Below are 18,556 nucleotides of genomic sequence, written 5' to 3' on the forward strand. Positions count from 1 at the left end.
TTCTACACTCTGGACAACATGGTTTCTATACTCTGGACAATATGGTTTCTACACTCTGGACAACATGGTTTCTACACTCTGGACAACATGGTTTCTATACTCTGGACAAGATGGTTTCCATACTCTGGACAACATGGTTTCTACACTCTGGACAATAAAGTTTCCATACTCTGGACAACATGGTTTCTACACTCTGGACAACAAAGTTTCCATACTCTGGACAATATGGTTTCTACACTCTGTACAACATGGTTTCTACACTCTGGACAACATGGTTTCTATACTCTGGACAATATGGTTTCTACACTCTGGACAATAAAGTTTCCATACTCTGGACAACATGGTTTCTACACTCTGGACAACATGGTTTCCACACTCTGGACAACTATCACGCCCTGACTCTGGGGACTCTTATTTGTTGAGTCAGGGTGTGTATTTTCTATGTGGTATAGATCTATGTTTAAAGTCTAGTATGTCTAGATCTATGTTGGCCGGTGTGGTTCCCAATCAGAGGCAGCTGTCGCTCGTTGTCTCTGATTGGGGACCATACTTAGGCAGCCTTTTGGCACTAGTGGGTTGTAGGATCTTGTTCCGTGTGAGGTTTGTTGTGTGTACCTTAGGACGTCACGTATCGTTGGTTTATTGTTTTGTCGTTGTGTTTATTACGTTTAAATAAACATGTTTGCGTATCAAGCTGCGCCTTGGTCCGTCCCGTTTATGAACGAACGTGACAGAAGATCCCACCAGACCTGGACCAAGCAGTGTGCCGAGGTGGAGCAGAGAGGATGGACTTGGCAGGAGATGAGAGAGGATCTGGCAAGGCAGATGGAGGCCCTGATCAGGGTGGAGAGGCAACCCCAAGAAAATGTTGGGGGGGCACACGGTGTGGACGACGAGGCAGCAGGAGGCCGCGACAGGGCGGATCTGCTGGTTAGGAGAGGAGGCCACCAGATTACGGGGGCTATTGGTTCAGAGGGAGCAGAAGGAAGGGGTAGAGGCACGGCGAGAGGAGCTGGTTAGGCAGCAGAAGGAAGTGGTGCGAGTCGCCAGTCCGGTCCGGCCCGTTCCTGCTCCCCGCACTAAGCCAGTGGTGCGTGTTCCCAGTACGGCCCGACCCCTTACCTGCTCCTCGCACCAAGCCAGTGGTGCGCGTCGCCAGCCCGGCCCGGCCTGTTCCTGCTCCTCGCACCAAGTCAGTGGTGCGCGTCGCCAGCCCGTCCCGGCCTGTTCCTGCTCCTCGCACCAAGCCAGGGGTGCGCGTCGCCAGCCCGGCCTGTTCCTGCTCCTCGCACCAAACCAGTGGTGCGCGTCGCCAGTCCGGTCCGGCCCGTGCCTGCTCCTCGCACCAGACCAGTGGTGCGTTTGTCCAGTCCGGCACGGCCCGTGCCCGGTCCACCGGTGCCTTGTCCGGCACCGGTCAGCTACTCCACTCCGGAGCCAGAGCAGTCCGCTCCACCGGTGCCTGATCCAGTTCCGGTCAGCTGTTCCACTCCGGAGCCAGTGCAGTCCGCTCCGCCGGTGCCTGATCCAGCTCCGGTCAGCGGCTCCAGTCCAGACCATGACGTCAGCCCCTCTCCAGGTTCGGGGTCTCCCACACCAGGGTCCAGACTGGGAGGAAGGAGAGGGGAAGCAACGCGCCGAGGTCTAGACCAGACCAGGGGCGCAACAGGGAGGCGAAGAGTGAGAGGTCGTTACGCCCTGAGCCGGATCCGCCTCCGAGGCGGAATGCCCACCCGGCCCCTACCCTGTTATGTTTATGTTGTGCGGTCGGAGTCCGCACCTTTGGGGGGGGGGGTACTGTCACGCCCTGACTCTGGGGACTCTTATTTGTTGAGTCAGGGTGTGTATTTTCTATGTGGTGTAGATCTATGTTTAAAGTCTAGTATGTCTAGATCTATGTTGGCCGGTGTGGTTCCCAATCAGAGGCAGCTGTCGCTCGTTGTCTCTGATTGTCGTTGTGTTTATTCGTTAAATAATCATGTTTGCATATCACGCTGCGCCTTGGTCCGTCCCGTTTATGAACGAACGTGACAACAACATGGTTTCTACACGCTGGACAACATGGTTTCTATACTCTGGACAACATGGTTTCTACACTCTGGACAACATGGTTTCTATACTCTGGACAACATGGTTTCTATACTCTGGACAACATGGTTTCTCTAGCTGACACCTTTGCTAACAGTTAGTGTGTAAATATAAAACTTGCACAAGACAGTTCACAGAATTGTTAATTTAAAGAAATGTAGCCAATTTACTCATTACAAAATGTAAGTAACATTAGATAGTTAATCCAGAGATTCTTACCTTTGCCTTGATTCGGCAGTTTCATCCAGATCATCATGGTCCTCTGTAGCTCAATTGGTAGAGCATGGCGCTTGTAACACCAGGGTAGTGGGGTCGATCCCCGGGACCACCCATACGTAAAAATGTATGCACACATGACTGTAAGTTGCTTTGGACCATTTCCTTAATTAGACTTTGGATGCTGTAGCAATATGCTGTATCAATACACCCAGTCACTACAAAGATACAGGCGAGGCCCATGGTGACTTTAAAACAGTTACAGAGTTTAATGGCTGTGATAGAAGACTGAGGATGGATCAACAACATTGTAGTTAATCCACAATACTAACATAATTGACAGAGTGAAAAGAAGGAAGCCTGTACAGAATAAAAAATATTCCAAAACATGCATCCTGTTTGCAAGGCACTAAAGTAATACTGCAAAAAATGTGGCAAAGCAATTTACTTTTTGTCCTGAATACAAAGTGTTATGTTTGGGGCAAATCCAATGCAACACATTACTGAGTTCCACTCTCCATGTTTTCAAGCATAGTGGTGGCTGCATCATGTTATGGGTATGCTTGTAATCGTTAAGGACTGGGGGGGTTTTCAGGATAAAAAAGAAACAGAATGGAGCTAAGCACAGGCAAAATACTAGAGGTAAACCTGGTTCAGTCTCTCACCAGATACTGGGAGATTAATTCACCTTTCAGCAAGTGTCACGCCCTGACTCAGGGGACTCGTATATGTGAGTCAGGGTGTATATATTCTTTGTTGTATCTATGTGTATTATTCTAGGTGGGTTATCTAGAATGTGTAGATCTATGTTGGCCGGTGTGGTTCCCAATCAGAGGCAGCTGTCGCTCGTTGTCTCTGATTGGGGATCATACTTAGGCAGCCTATTGGCACTAGGTAGTTGTGGGATCTTGTTCCGGGTAAGGTTTGTTGTTTGTTCAACCTTTGGACTTCACGTTTCGTTTTCTTTGTTATTTTGTCGTGTGTTTATAAGTTAAATAAACATGTACGCATATCACGCTGCGCCTTGGTCTGACCCGTCATTGAACGAACGTGACAGAAGATCCCACCAAACGAGGACCAAGCAGCGTGCCCAGGCGGAGCGAATAGCCATGTCACAGGTGGGCAATTTGTGGTCATGGGAAGAGATATTTGCGGGGAAAGGACCATGGGCTAAGGTAGATGCCCAGGCAGGAGAGGAGCAACGGCAACACGGAGGAGGCCGGTCGAGGAGGAAGCCCGAGAAGCAGCCCCAATAAAATGTTTTGGGGGGAGCACATGGGGTGGTTGGCGGAGCCTAGTGTCAGAGCAGAGCCAACTCCCCGTACTCACGCGAGGAAGCGTATGACTGGGCAGGCTCCGTGTTATGCGGAGCTACGTACTGTGTCGCCAGTGCGCCGGCACAGGCCTGTACGTCCTGTGCTTGCACCACGCACGTGCAGTGCGAAGATGGGCATCCAGCCAGGACGGGGTGTGCCGGCTCAACGCTCCTGGTCTCCAGTACGCCTCCTCGGTCCCGCATATCCTGCACCAGTTCTACGAACTGTATCGCCAGTGCGTGTGCACAGCCCAGTGCGTCCTGTGCTGATGCCTCACACATACTGTGCGGAAGTAGGCATCCAGCCAGGACGGGTTGTGCCAGCTCTCCGCTCCACACCTCCAGTCCGCCTCCACAGTCCGGTACGGCCTGTTCCTGCTCCCCGCACCAAGCCAGTGGTGCGCGTCGCCAGTCCGGCCCGGCCCGTTCCTGCTCCTCGCACCAGGCCAGTGGTGCGTGTTCCTAGTCCGGTTCGGCCCGTGCCTGCTCCTCGCACCAGACCAGTGGTGCGTGTGTCCAGTCTGTTCCACCGGTGCCTTGTCCGGCACCGGTCAGCTGCTCCACTCCGGAGCCAGAGCAGTCCGCTCCACTGGGCTCTAGTCCAGCTCCGGTCAGCTGCTCCACTCCGGAGCCAGAGCAGTCCGCTCCACCGGGGTCCAGTCCAGCTCCGGTCAGCCGCTCCACTCCGGAGCTAGATCAGTCCGTTCCACCGGTGCCTGATCCAGTTCCGGTCAGCTGTTCCACTCCGGAGCCAGTGCAGTCCGCTCCGCCGGTGCCTGATCCAGCTCCGGTCAGCGGCTCCATTCCAGACCATGACGTCAGCCCCTCTCCAGGTTCGGGGTCTCCCACACCAGGGTCCAGACTGGGAGGAAGGAGAGGGGAAGCAACGCGCCGAGGTCTAGACCAGACCAGGGGCGCAACAGGGAGGCGAAGAGTGAGAGGTCGTTACGCCCTGAGCCGGATCCGCCTCCGAGGCGGAATGCCCACCCGGCCCCTACCCTGTTATGTTTATGTTGTGCGGTCGGAGTCCGCACCTTTGGGGGGGGGGGTACTGTCACGCCCTGACTCTGGGGACTCTTATTTGTTGAGTCAGGGTGTGTATTTTCTATGTGGTGTAGATCTATGTTTAAAGTCTAGTATGTCTAGATCTATGTTGGCCGGTGTGGTTCCCAATCAGAGGCAGCTGTCGCTCGTTGTCTCTGATTGTCGTTGTGTTTATTCGTTAAATAATCATGTTTGCATATCACGCTGCGCCTTGGTCCGTCCCGTTTATGAACGAACGTGACAACAACATGGTTTCTACACGCTGGACAACATGGTTTCTATACTCTGGACAACATGGTTTCTACACTCTGGACAACATGGTTTCTCTAGCTGACACCTTTGCTAACAGTTAGTGTGTAAATATAAAACTTGCACAAGACAGTTCACAGAATTGTTAATTTAAAGAAATGTAGCCAATTTACTCATTACAAAATGTAAGTAACATTAGATAGTTAATCCAGAGATTCTTACCTTTGCCTTGATTCGGCAGTTTCATCCAGATCATCATGGTCCTCTGTAGCTCAATTGGTAGAGCATGGCGCTTGTAACACCAGGGTAGTGGGGTCGATCCCCGGGACCACCCATACGTAAAAATGTATGCACACATGACTGTAAGTTGCTTTGGACCATTTCCTTAATTAGACTTTGGATGCTGTAGCAATATGCTGTATCAATACACCCAGTCACTACAAAGATACAGGCGAGGCCCATGGTGACTTTAAAACAGTTACAGAGTTTAATGGCTGTGATAGAAGACTGAGGATGGATCAACAACATTGTAGTTAATCCACAATACTAACATAATTGACAGAGTGAAAAGAAGGAAGCCTGTACAGAATAAAAAATATTCCAAAACATGCATCCTGTTTGCAAGGCACTAAAGTAATACTGCAAAAAATGTGGCAAAGCAATTTACTTTTTGTCCTGAATACAAAGTGTTATGTTTGGGGCAAATCCAATGCAACACATTACTGAGTTCCACTCTCCATGTTTTCAAGCATAGTGGTGGCTGCATCATGTTATGGGTATGCTTGTAATCGTTAAGGACTGGGGGGGTTTTCAGGATAAAAAAGAAACAGAATGGAGCTAAGCACAGGCAAAATACTAGAGGTAAACCTGGTTCAGTCTCTCACCAGATACTGGGAGATTAATTCACCTTTCAGCAAGTGTCACGCCCTGACTCAGGGGACTCGTATATGTGAGTCAGGGTGTATATATTCTTTGTTGTATCTATGTGTATTATTCTAGGTGGGTTATCTAGAATGTGTAGATCTATGTTGGCCGGTGTGGTTCCCAATCAGAGGCAGCTGTCGCTCGTTGTCTCTGATTGGGGATCATACTTAGGCAGCCTATTGGCACTAGGTAGTTGTGGGATCTTGTTCCGGGTAAGGTTTGTTGTTTGTTCAACCTTTGGACTTCACGTTTCGTTTTCTTTGTTATTTTGTCGTGTGTTTATAAGTTAAATAAACATGTACGCATATCACGCTGCGCCTTGGTCTGACCCGTCATTGAACGAACGTGACAGAAGATCCCACCAAACGAGGACCAAGCAGCGTGCCCAGGCGGAGCGAATAGCCATGTCACAGGTGGGCAATTTGTGGTCATGGGAAGAGATATTTGCGGGGAAAGGACCATGGGCTAAGGTAGATGCCCAGGCAGGAGAGGAGCAACGGCAACATGGAGGAGGCCGGTCGAGGAGGAAGCCCGAGAAGCAGCCCCAATAAAATGTTTTGGGGGGAGCACATGGGGTGGTTGGCGGAGCCTAGTGTCAGAGCAGAGCCAACTCCCCGTACTCACGCGAGGAAGCGTATGACTGGGCAGGCTCCGTGTTATGCGGAGCTACGTACTGTGTCGCCAGTGCGCCGGCACAGGCCTGTACGTCCTGTGCTTGCACCACGCACGTGCAGTGCGAAGATGGGCATCCAGCCAGGACGGGGTGTGCCGGCTCAACGCTCCTGGTCTCCAGTACGCCTCCTCGGTCCCGCATATCCTGCACCAGTTCTACGAACTGTATCGCCAGTGCGTGTGCACAGCCCAGTGCGTCCTGTGCTGATGCCTCACACATACTGTGCGGAAGTAGGCATCCAGCCAGGACGGGTTGTGCCAGCTCTCCGCTCCACACCTCCAGTCCGCCTCCACAGTCCGGTACGGCCTGTTCCTGCTCCCCGCACCAAGCCAGTGGTGCGCGTCGCCAGTCCGGCCCGGCCCGTTCCTGCTCCTCGCACCAGGCCAGTGGTGCGTGTTCCTAGTCCGGTTCGGCCCGTGCCTGCTCCTCGCACCAGACCAGTGGTGCGTGTGTCCAGTCTGTTCCACCGGTGCCTTGTCCGGCACCGGTCAGCTGCTCCACTCCGGAGCCAGAGCAGTCCGCTCCACTGGGCTCTAGTCCAGCTCCGGTCAGCTGCTCCACTCCGGAGCCAGAGCAGTCCGCTCCACCGGGGTCCAGTCCAGCTCCGGTCAGCCGCTCCACTCCGGAGCTAGATCAGTCCGTTCCACCGGTGCCCAGTCCAGCTCCGGTCAGCTGCTCCACTCCGGAGCCAGAGCAGTCCGCTCCACCGGGGTCCAGTCCAGCTCCGGTCAGCGGCTCCAGTCCAGACCCAGACGTCAGCCCCTCTGCAGGTTTGGGGTCTCCCACACCAGGGTCCAGACAGGGCTTGGTACTTCGTGGGAGGAAGGAGAGGGGAAGCAGCGCGCTGAGGTCCAGACCAGGCCAGGGGGGGGCAATCGGGAGGCGGAGAGTATGTGGTCGTCACGCCCGGAGCCGGATCCGCCTCCGAGGCGGAATGCCCACCCGGCCCCTACCCTGTAATGTAAAGTTTGTGCGGTCGGAGTCCGCACCTTTGGGGGGGGGGGGGGGGGTACTGTCACGCCCTGACTCAGGGGACTCATATATGTGAGTAAGGGTGTGTATATTCTTTGTTGTATCTATGTGTATTATTCTAGGTGGGTTATCTAGTATGTGTGGATCTATGTTGGCCTGTGTGGTTCCCAATCAGAGGCAGCTGTCCCCCTGCTTAAGCCAGTACATGTCCAGGCCCGTCTGAAGTTTGCTAGAGTGCATTTGGATGATCCAGAAGAGGATTGGGAGAATGTCATATGATCAGATGAAACCGAAATATAAATTTTTTGGTAAAAACTCAACTCGTCGTGTTTGGAGGACAAAGAATGCTGAGTTGCATCCAAAGAACACCATACCTACTGTGAAGCATGAGGGTGGAAACATCATGCTTTGGGGCTGTTTTTCTGCAAAGGGACCAGGACGACTGATCCGTGTAAAGGAAAGAATGAATGTGCACACATTTCTAAAAATATGTTTTCACTTTGTTATTATGGGATATTGTGTGTAGATGTGTAAAACAAAATATATTTTTGAATCCATTTTGAATTCAGGCTGTAACACAACAAAATGTTGAATAAGTCGAGGGGCATGAATACTTTCTGAAGGCACTATACTGTGGCCACACACACACAAACACACACACACACACAGAGGTCTTTGAACATAGTCTAACAAAGTACAAAACATGAAGAGCATTTCTGCTTCTCAAATGTATGTATGTATGTCTATGGGTTCTATGGTTACTATGGTTACGTCTCAAATGGTACCCTATTCCCTTTATAGTGCACTACTTTTGACCAGAGCTTCTATATAGGGACTAGGACTATCGTATGGTAGGGTTAGGGTTAGGGTTAGGGTTAGGGTTAGCGTTAGGGTTGGGGTTAGGGTTAAGGTTGGGGTTAGGGTTCAGAGTCTAACCCTACTGACAGGCATAGTCAGACTACAACAATTACAATCACACAGCCCCATGCATCAGGGTCTGTATTAATAAAGTGTCTCAGAGTAGGAAAACTGATCCAGGATCATAATGAGTTATGATAATAAATGAATGGACGGGGGACCTGATCCTAGATCAACTCTCCTACTCTGAGACACTTTTATGAATACGGGCCCTGTAGTATGGATCCAAGCAGGTGGGAGGAATATTTGACCAATGAGGAGAAGCTACTGTAAGAGTCTATCCTACTTCCTGTGTCATGTCACATGACCAGAAACCATGAATAGCACTTCCTGTCAGAGGGTGTTGTAAACGATTAGGTAATTCGATGGTACGGTCCATATTGATTTTCTGAGTGTGCCATGTGGAATAGAGATTTGGTTCTAGAACAATAACAGTGGAATAGAATGAATTTAGTTCTAGAACAATAACAGTGGAATAGAATGGATTTGGTTCTAGAACAACAACATTGGAATAGAATGGATTTGGTTCTAGAACAATAACAGTGGAATAGAATGGATTTAGTTCTAGAACAATAACAGTGGAATAGAATGGATTTGGTTCTAGAACAATAACAGTGGAATAGAATGGACTTAGTTGTAGAACAACAACAGTGGAATAGAATGGATTTGGTTCTAGAACAACAACAGTGGAATATAATGGATTTAGTTGTAGAACAACAACAGTGGAATAGAATATATTTGGTTCTAGAACAACAACAGTGGAATATAATGGATTTAGTTGTAGAACAACAACAGTGGAATAGAATATATTTGGTTCTAGAACAACAACAGTGGAATATAATGGATTTAGTTGTAGAACAATAACAGTGGAATAGAATATATTTGGTTCTAGAACAACAACAGTGGAATATAATATATTTGGTTCTAGAACAACAACAGTGGAATAGAATATATTTGGTTCTAGAACAACAACAGTGGAATAGAATGGACCTAGTTGTAGAACAATAACACGGCAACAGGATTTGTTATTGTAGCTGTGGGTTGGGAATGACAGAGAAAGAGGAGGACAGGCTCTGAACACTACTAGCGCTGCTCCCATAAATATTCTTACATCTGTTACTGCCAATCTTATAGTCCCATTCTTCAAAGACTACATATCTACCTACAAAATAGACTCTTAAAAACATAGACAAACCTTGATTTAGTGGTGAAGTATCTCTTTAAGCTTGTATAGCGTTGTACAGCCTATCTCTGTTATGAGGTCAGTGAATGGAGGAGGAGAGCCAGTCAGGTGTCCAAGTGTGTGTGTGTGTGTGTGTGTGTGTGTGTGTGTGTGTGTGTGTGTGTGTGTGTGTGTGTGTCTGTGTTGTCTCTCAGTGTTCACTGAGCCAAAGCACCAAACACCTGTCTTTCTCCCACTTCACACTTCACAGCCATGGCAACATGGTTATTGCTGGTGTCAAGGTTACTGCTGTTGTCATGGTTACTGCTGGCATCATGGCTACTGCTGTTTAGGGAAGTGAAATGTCAACAGAAGGATTAGCTGTGGGTGTTTGTTGTGAAAACTTTATCTGTGGTGTGTGTGTGTGTGTGTGTGTGTGTGTGTGTGTGTGTGTGTGTGTGTGTGCCTGCATGTCCTCCTGTATGTCTGAAGGGTTGTTGTGGTAACCTCCACCCTAGCAGTAGAGGTGAAGGAGATAGAAAGCTCCACCCTAGCAGTAGAGGTGGAGGAGATAGATAGCTCCACCCTAGCAGTAGAGGTGGAGGAGATAGATAGCTCCACCCTAGCAGTAGAGGTGGAGGAGATAGATAGCTCCACCCTAGCAGTAGAGGTGGAGGAGATAGATAGCTCCACCCTAGCAGTAGAGGTGGAGGAGATAGATAGCTCCACCCTAGCAGTAGAGGTGGAGGAGATAGATAGCTCCACCCTAGCAGTAGAGGTGGAGGAGATAGATAGCTCCACCCTTCTTCTACTACCATACTACTGTTTTACATTTAGGCAGTATATTGGGCAGGCGTTATAAATCCGAGTCCCAAATGGCACCCTATTCCCTATGTAGTGCACTACTTTTGACCAGGGCCCAAAAGGGGGGATATAATATGCCTACCTTAGCTGACACCAGCCTTCTTGTCCCGTACCATTAAATAGGCTTTGGTTCCATTCACATACTGGGAACTGGCTGGTTATCTGTCTCTGTGTCTTATTAAGACTCTGCCCTTAGGGTTGCAGTCTGCGTGTCTACGTTTGTGTGTGTGTGTGTGTGTGTGTGTGTGTGTGTGTGTGTGTGTGTGTGTGTGTGCGTAGAACTGTGTGACCAGAGGGAGTGAGACAATAGGCTACTGTGGATGAGAGAGACTATATTCCCTACGTAGTGCACTAGCAGGGCCCTAGTTTAAAGTAGTACACTAGCAAGGCCCTAGTCTAAAGTAGTGCACTATGCAAGGCCCTAGTCTAAAGTAGTGTACTATGCAGGGCCTTAGTCTAAAGTAGTGCACTATGCAAGGCCCTAGTCTAAAGTAGTGTACTATGCAGGGCCTTAGTCTAAAGTAGTGCACTATGCAGGGCCCTAGTTTAAAGTAGTGCACTAGCAGGGCCCTAGTCTAAAGTAGTACACTAGCAAGGCCCTAGTCTAAAGTAGTGCACTATGCAAGGCCCTAGTCTAAAGTAGTGTACTAGCAGGGCCCTAGTCTAAAGTAGTACACTAGCAGGGCCCTAGTCTAAAGTAGTGCACTATGCAAGGCCCTAGTCTAAAGTAGTGTACTAGCAGGGCCCTAGTCTAAAGTAGTGCACTAGCAGGGCCCTAGTCTAAAGTAGTGTACTATGCAGGGCCTTAGTCTAAAGTAGTGCACTATGCAAGGCCCTAGTCTAAAGTAGTGTACTATGCAGGGCCTTAGTCTAAAGTAGTGCACTATGCAGGGCCCTAGTTTAAAGTAGTGCACTAGCAGGGCCCTAGTCTAAAGTAGTACACTAGCAAGGCCCTAGTCTAAAGTAGTGCACTATGCAAGGCCCTAGTCTAAAGTAGTGTACTAGCAGGGCCCTAGTCTAAAGTAGTACACTAGCAGGGCCTTAGTCTAAAGTAGTGCACTATGCAGGGCCCTAGTTTAAAGTAGTGCACTAGCAGGGCCCTAGTCTAAAGTAGTACACTAGCAAGGCCCTAGTCTAAAGTAGTGCACTATGCAAGGCCCTAGTCTAAAGTAGTACACTAGCAGGGCCCTAGTCTAAAGTAGTGCACTATGCAGGGAGTAGCCTGCCATTTGGGACGCACCCACCACCCTCCCATTCATACAGACAGACGTCAGAATAGAGAAGCATTGTCTGAAGGTGTTCTCATTCTAAATCATTTACAGTGGGGAGAACAAGTATTTGATTTTGCAGGTTTTCCTACTTACAAAGCATGTAGAGGTCTCACATTGGATGATTTTTAAGTAATTAATTTGCATTTTATTGCATGACATAAGTATTTGATCACCTACCAACCAGTAAGAATTCCGGCTCTCACAGACCTGTTAGTTTTTCTTTAAGAAGCCCTCCTGTTCTCCACTCATTACCTGCATTAACTGCACCTGTCCACACACTCAATCAAACAGACTCCAATCTCTCCACAATGGCCAAGACCAGAGAGCTGTGTAAGGACATCAGGGATACAATTGTAGACCTGCACAAGGCTGGGATGGGCTACAGGACAATAGGCAAGCAGCTTGGTGAGAAGGCAACAACTGTTGGCACAATTATTAGAAAATTGAAGAAGTTCAAGATGACGGTCAATCACCCTCGGTCTGGGGCTCCATGCAAGATCTCACCTCGTGGGGCATCAATGATCATGAGGAAGGTGAGGGATCAGCCCAGAACTACACGGCAGGACCTGGTCAATGACCTGAAGAGAGCTGGGAACACAGTCTCAAAGAAAACCATTAGTAACACACTACGCCGTCATGGATTAAAATCCTGCAGCGCATGCAAGGTCCCCCTGCTCAAACCAGCACATGTCCAGGCCCGTCTGAAGTTTGCCAATGACCATCTGGATGATCCAGAGGAGGAATGGGAGAAGGTCATGTGGTCTGATGAGACAAAAATAGAGCTTTTTGGTCTAAACTCCACTCGCCATGTTTGGAGGAAGAAGAAGGATGAGTACAACCCCAAGAACACCATCCCAACCGTGAAGCATGGAGGTGGAAACATCATGCTTCACGGTTGGGACTGCACCGTATTGAGGGGAGGATGGATGGGGCCATGTATCGCGAGATCTTGGCCAACAACCTCCTTCCCTCAGTAAGAGCATTGAAGATGGGTATTGGCTGGGTCTTCCAGCATGACAATGACCCGAAACACACAGCCAGGGCAACTAAGGAGTGGCTCCGTAAGAAGCATCTCAAGGTCCTGGAGTGGCCTAGCCAGTCTCCAGACCTGAACCCAATAGAAAATCTTTGGAGGGAGCTGAAAGTCCGTATTGCCCAGCGACAGCTCCGAAACCTGAAGGATCTGGAGAAGGTCTGTATGGAGGAGTGGGCCAAAATCCCTGCTGCAGTGTGTGCAAACCTGGTCAAGACCTACAGGAAACATATGATCTCTGTAATTGCAAACAAAGGTTTCTGTACCAAATATTAAGTTCTGCTTTTCTGATGTATCAAATACTTATGTCATGCAATAAAATGCAAATTAATTACTTAAAAATCATACAATGTGATTTTCTGGATTTTTGTTTTAGATTCCGTCTCTCACAGTTGAAGTGTACCTACGATAAAAAATTACAGACCTCTACATGCTTTGTAAGTAGGAAAACCTGCAAAATCGGCAGGTTCTCCCCACTGTATACCGTGTATAAAGAGTTAAGAGCATTAATGATGTATTATATAACAACAGTTATTTTAATAATGTATGTCTGTGAGAACAGTTATTTTAATAATGTATGTCTGTGACAGCAGTTATTTTAATAATGTATGTCTGTGACAACAGTTATTTTAATAATGTATGTCTGTGACAACAGTTAGTTTAATAATGTATGTCTGTGACAACAGTTATTTTAATAACGTATGTCTGTGACAACAGTTAGTTTAATAATGTATGTCTGTGACAACAGTTAGTTTAATAATGTATGTCTGTGACAACAGTTAGTTTAATAATGTATGTCTGTGACAACAGTTAGTTTAATAATGTATGTCTGTGACAACAGTTAGTTTAATAATGTATGTCTGTGACAACAGTTAGTTTAATAATGTATGTCTGTGACAACAGTTAGTTTAATAATGTATGTCTGTGACAACAGTTAGTTTAATAATGTATGTCAGTGACAACAGTTAGTTTAATAATGTATGTCTGTGACAACAGTTAGTTTAATAATGTATGTCTGTGACAACAGTTAGTTTAATAATGTATGTCTGTGACAACAGTTAGTTTAATAATGTATGTATGTGACAACAGTTAGTTTAATAATGTATGTCTGTGACAACAGTTAGTTTAATAATGTATGTCAGTGACAACAGTTAGTTTAATAATGTATGTCTGTGACAACAGTTAGTTTAATAATGTATGTCTGTGACAACAGTGTTTAGTTTATATGGGCTGTAGAGGGTGGAGGGGAGAAAGGAGTATAATCATCTCTTCTAAACCTCTCCCACACTCCACTGTAGGGCACTGTGAAGTCATCATCGGGAAGTGTCCCAAATGGCACCCTAACCCCTATATAGTGCACTACTTTTGACCAGAGCCCTATGGGCCAGTGCCATTTGGGATGCAGCCAGCCCAGGACAGACCTTAGTCAGAGGTGTGGTCCAGTGTAGCTAAACAAGGACCTATTGAGTCACTGAGGAGTACTGTACACACACACACGTGTATACACACACACACACACACGTACAAACACATACACACACATACATTCACAGGCAGAGGTCCGCCACGATAAGCCCTGGTGTTAGTGTTGACCTGAGCGTGACCTGTGAAATCCATCATTAGTACGAACCTTAACCCCTGACCCCTGAGAGAAGGACCAGTGACGTGCCAGAGACTAACAACGACTTTTCATCTGGCCTTCATCTCCTTCTTTGTGTATTACTGAACACATCACAGACATACTGAAGTTGAAGAAAACACTTATTTAACATATTCTATTCTATAATAAGTTCATATATTCTCTTAGTCTTTCCAAAGTAGTTTGTCGGTCCTCACAATATATGCTCAAGGCTTGCTGTTAGTAATGCTTTGTTGTAGATATACACTGACTGTACAAAATGTTAGGAACACCTGCTCTTTCCATTACATAGACTGACCTGGTGAATCCAGGTGAAAGCTGTGATCCCTTATTGATATTACCTGATAAATCCACTTCAATCAGTGTAGATGAAGGGGAGGAGACAGGTTAAAGAAGGATTTTTAACCCTTGAGACATGGATTGGGTATGAGTGCCATTCAGAGGGTGAATGGGCAAGACAAAATATTGAAGTGCCTTTGAACGGGGTATGGTAGTAGGTGCCAGGTGCACCGGTATGTGTCAATAACTGCAACGCTGCTGGGTTTTTCACGCTCAGCAGTTTCCCGTGTGTATCAAGACTGGTCCACCACCCAAAGGACATCCAGCCAACTTGACACATCTGTGGGAAGCATTGGAGTCAACATGGGCCAGCATCCATGTGGAACGCTTTCGACATCTTGTAGTGTCCATGCCCCCAACGAATTTAGGCTGTTCTGAGGACAAAAGGGGGTGCAACACAATATTAGGAAGGTGTTCTTAATGTTTTTTACACTCAGTGTACAGTATATATCAAATCAGTCAAATTGAATTGAATAACTTTTGTTGACACTTATGTGAATGCTGCAACAGTAACTGTCATAGTTACTGTGTCCCAAATGGCACCCTATTCCCTATATAGTGCACTACTTTCAACAAGGGCCCATAGTGCTCTGGTCTTAAGTAGTGCACTATATAGGGAATAGGGTGCCATTTGGGACATAGCCTGTCTCCTCTTGAATGTGATGTTGAGATGTGAAACAATGTCTTTGTCTCTTTAAGAGGTGGGAGGAGAGTGTGTGTTGCTGCCCAGTCTCTCTCTCTCTCCTCCTCCTCCCTCTATTTTTTTTTAAACAAAAATTCCTCTCTCAAGAGTTTGGCATTTCCTCTGAGCTCACTGGCAGAAAAACCAGAGAGAGAGAGAGACCGGGAGAGAGAGAGAGAGAGAGACCGGGTGAGAGAGAAGGCAAGAGAGAGAGAACCTGTTGGAGAGGAATCTTCACAAAGAAAGATAAACCTGACATACAACTCTAAAGAGGAGGGGGAACAAGAGGGAGAGAAGGAGGGGTAACTTCTGAAGAGGAACTTCAACTGACTTTCAACTGAACATACGTCAAACTCCATAAAGAGCTGGAGAGGAGGAGGAGAAGAAGAAGTGGGAGTTATGTTACAAGAAGGAAGGAGAGAGGAGAAGAAGAGAAAACAGAGAGAACAACATTGAGGCTCGGAAGGCGAGAGAGAGAGAGAGAGAGAGACAGAGAAGGAGAGATAGACAGAGAGAAAGAGAGAGAGAGAGAGAGAGAGAGAGAGAGAGAGAGAGAGAGAGAGAGAGAGAGAGAGAGAGAGAGAGAGAGAGAGAGAGAGGAGAGAGAGAGAGAGAGAGAGAGAGAGAGAGAGAGAGAGAGAGAGAGAGAGAGAGAGAGAGAGAGAGAGAGAGAGAGAGAGAGAGGAGAGAGAGAGAGAGAGAGAGAGAGAGAGAGGAGAGAGAGAGAGAGAGAGAGAGAGTGTTAGTCATGATGGGTTAGCCTGCTCTGACCCTGTCTCAGTTCTCTGGCATTGCTAAGGAACAACCCCAAGTCCTGGACAGACAAGAAGAAGACAAGGAACGAAGGAATCTAGGTGCAACAGAGAGGAGGAGAGAGGGGAACGAGAAGACAGAGAGAGCGAGAGAGGACGATGAGTGTGTACACTCTGAACCTGCGGGTGTTCTGGCCTCTGTTAACCTGTGTGTTGACAGGTCTGGTTCTCCACCACCACATCACCCACTGGCTAAGCTCAGAATCAGGCCCAGAATCAGGCCCCGATCCTGGGTACGAGGCTGGGACAGAGCCCTGCTCTGACCAGGCCCTCCGGTCTTTCTCGCACTCATCAAACTACTACTGGCCTGTATCCTCTGCTACCTCTTCATAAGGTACCCAGTCCACACACATCATATATTTCTCTCTCTCTCTCTCTCTCTCTCTCTCTCTCTCTCTTCTCTCTCTCTCTCTCTCTCTCTCTCTCTCTCTCTCTCTCTCTCTCTCTCTCTCTCTCTCTCTCTCTCTCTCTCTCTCTCTCTCTCTCTCTCTCTCTCTTTCTCTCTCTTTCTCTCTCTTTCTATCTCTCTCCCGCTCTCTCTCCATTCAATTCAATTCAAAGGGCTTTATTGGCATGGGAAACATATGTATACATTGCCAAAGCAAGTGAAATGGATAATAAACTAAAGTTAAAAATAAAAATAAAATAAAATGAACAGTAAACATTACACACCAAACATTTTAAATGTCATATTATGTCTATATGCAGTGTTATAACGATGTGCAAATAGTTAAAGTACAAAAGAGAAAATAAATAAACATAAATATGGGTTGTATTTACAATGGTGTTTGTTCTTCACTGGTTGCCCTTTTCTTGTGGCAACAGGTCACACATCTTGCTGCTGTGATTGCACACTGGTATTTCACCCAGTAGATATGGGAGTTTATCAAAATTGGATTTGTTTTCGAATTCTTTGTTGGTCTGTGTAATCAGAGGAATATATGTCTCTAATATGGTCATACATTTGGCAGGAGGTTAGGAAGTGCAGCTCAGTTTCCACCTCATTTTGTGGGCAGTGTGCACATAGCCTTTCTTCTCTTGAGAGCCAGGTCTGCCTACGGTGGCCTTTCTCAATATCAAGGCTATGCTCACTGAGTCTGTACATAGTCAAAGCTTTCCTTAATTTTGGGTCAGTCACAGTGGTCAGGTATTCTGCCACTGTGTACTCTCTGTTTAGGGCCAAATAGCATTCTAGTTTGCTCAGTTTTTTTGTTAATTCTTTCCAATGTGTCAAGTAATTATCTTTTTGTTTTCTCGTGATTTGGTTGGGTCTAATTGTGTTGCTGTCCTGGGGCTCTGTGGGGTCTGTTTGTGTTTGTGAACAGAGCCCCAGGACCAGCTTGCTTAGAGGACTCTTCTCCAAGTTCATCTCTCTGTAGGTGATGGCTTGTTATTGAAGGTTGGGGAATCGCTTCCTTTTAGGTGGTTGTAGAATTTAACGGCTCTTTTCTGGATTTGCGAGTATCGGCCTAATTCTGCTCTGCATGCATTATTTGGTATTTTACGTTGATTTCACAAGGATTTTCCCAAGGTTGCTGTTGACGTATATCCCATGATAGTTATTGGGGTCAAATTTGTCTCCACTTTTGTGGATTGGGGTAATCAGTCCTTGGTTCCAAATATTGGGGAAGATGCCAGAGCTGAGATGATGTTAAAGAGTTTAAGTATAGCCAATTTGAATTTGTAGTCTGTATATTTTATCATTTCATTTTGGATACCATCAACACCACAGGCCTTTTTGAGTTGGAGGGTTTGTATTTTGTCCTGTAGTTCATTCAATGTAATTGGAGAATCCAGTGGGTTCTGGTAGTTTTTAATAGCTGATTCTATTATGTGTATTTGATCATGTATATGTTTTTGCTGTTTGTTCTTTGTTATAGAGACAAAAAGATTGGAGGAGTGGTTTATCCATACATCTCCGTTTTGGATAGATAACTCTTCATGTTGTTTTTTGTTTAGTGTGTTCCAATTTTCCCAGAAGTGGTTAGAGTCTATGGATTCTTAAATTACATTGATCTGATTTCTGACATGCTGTTCCTTCTTTTTCCATAGTGTATTTCTGTATTGTTTTAGTGATTCACCATAGTCTGTGGCGTAGGCTCAGGTTTTCTGGGTCTCTATGTTTTTGGTTGGATAGGTTTCTCAATTTCTTTCTTAGGTTTTTGCATTCTTCATCAAACCATTTATCACTGTTATTACTTTTCTTTGGTTTTCTGTTAGAGATTTTTAGATTTGATAGGGAAGCTGAGAGGTCAAATATACTGTTTAGGTTTTCTACTGCCAAGTTTACACCTTCACTATTACATTGAAACATTTTGACCAGGAAGTTGTCTAAAAATGATGGAATTTGTTGTT

At 46.8% G+C, this 18,556-nt stretch overlaps 1 protein-coding gene across 1 annotated transcript in view; it reads right to left on the reverse strand.

The window, feature by feature from the left end:
* Positions 1 to 18,556, reverse strand: part of LOC311103285 (serine/threonine-protein kinase SMG1-like) — a gene marked incomplete at its 3' end in the record, with an annotated part of 109,363 nt that overhangs the window by 24,595 nt on the left and 66,212 nt on the right. The gene's annotated exons all lie outside the window — the stretch shown is intronic.

The sequence above is a fragment of the Coregonus lavaretus genome, assembly GCF_964263955.1.
Source record: "Coregonus lavaretus genome assembly, chromosome: 28".
NCBI lineage: Eukaryota > Metazoa > Chordata > Actinopteri > Salmoniformes > Salmonidae > Coregonus > Coregonus lavaretus.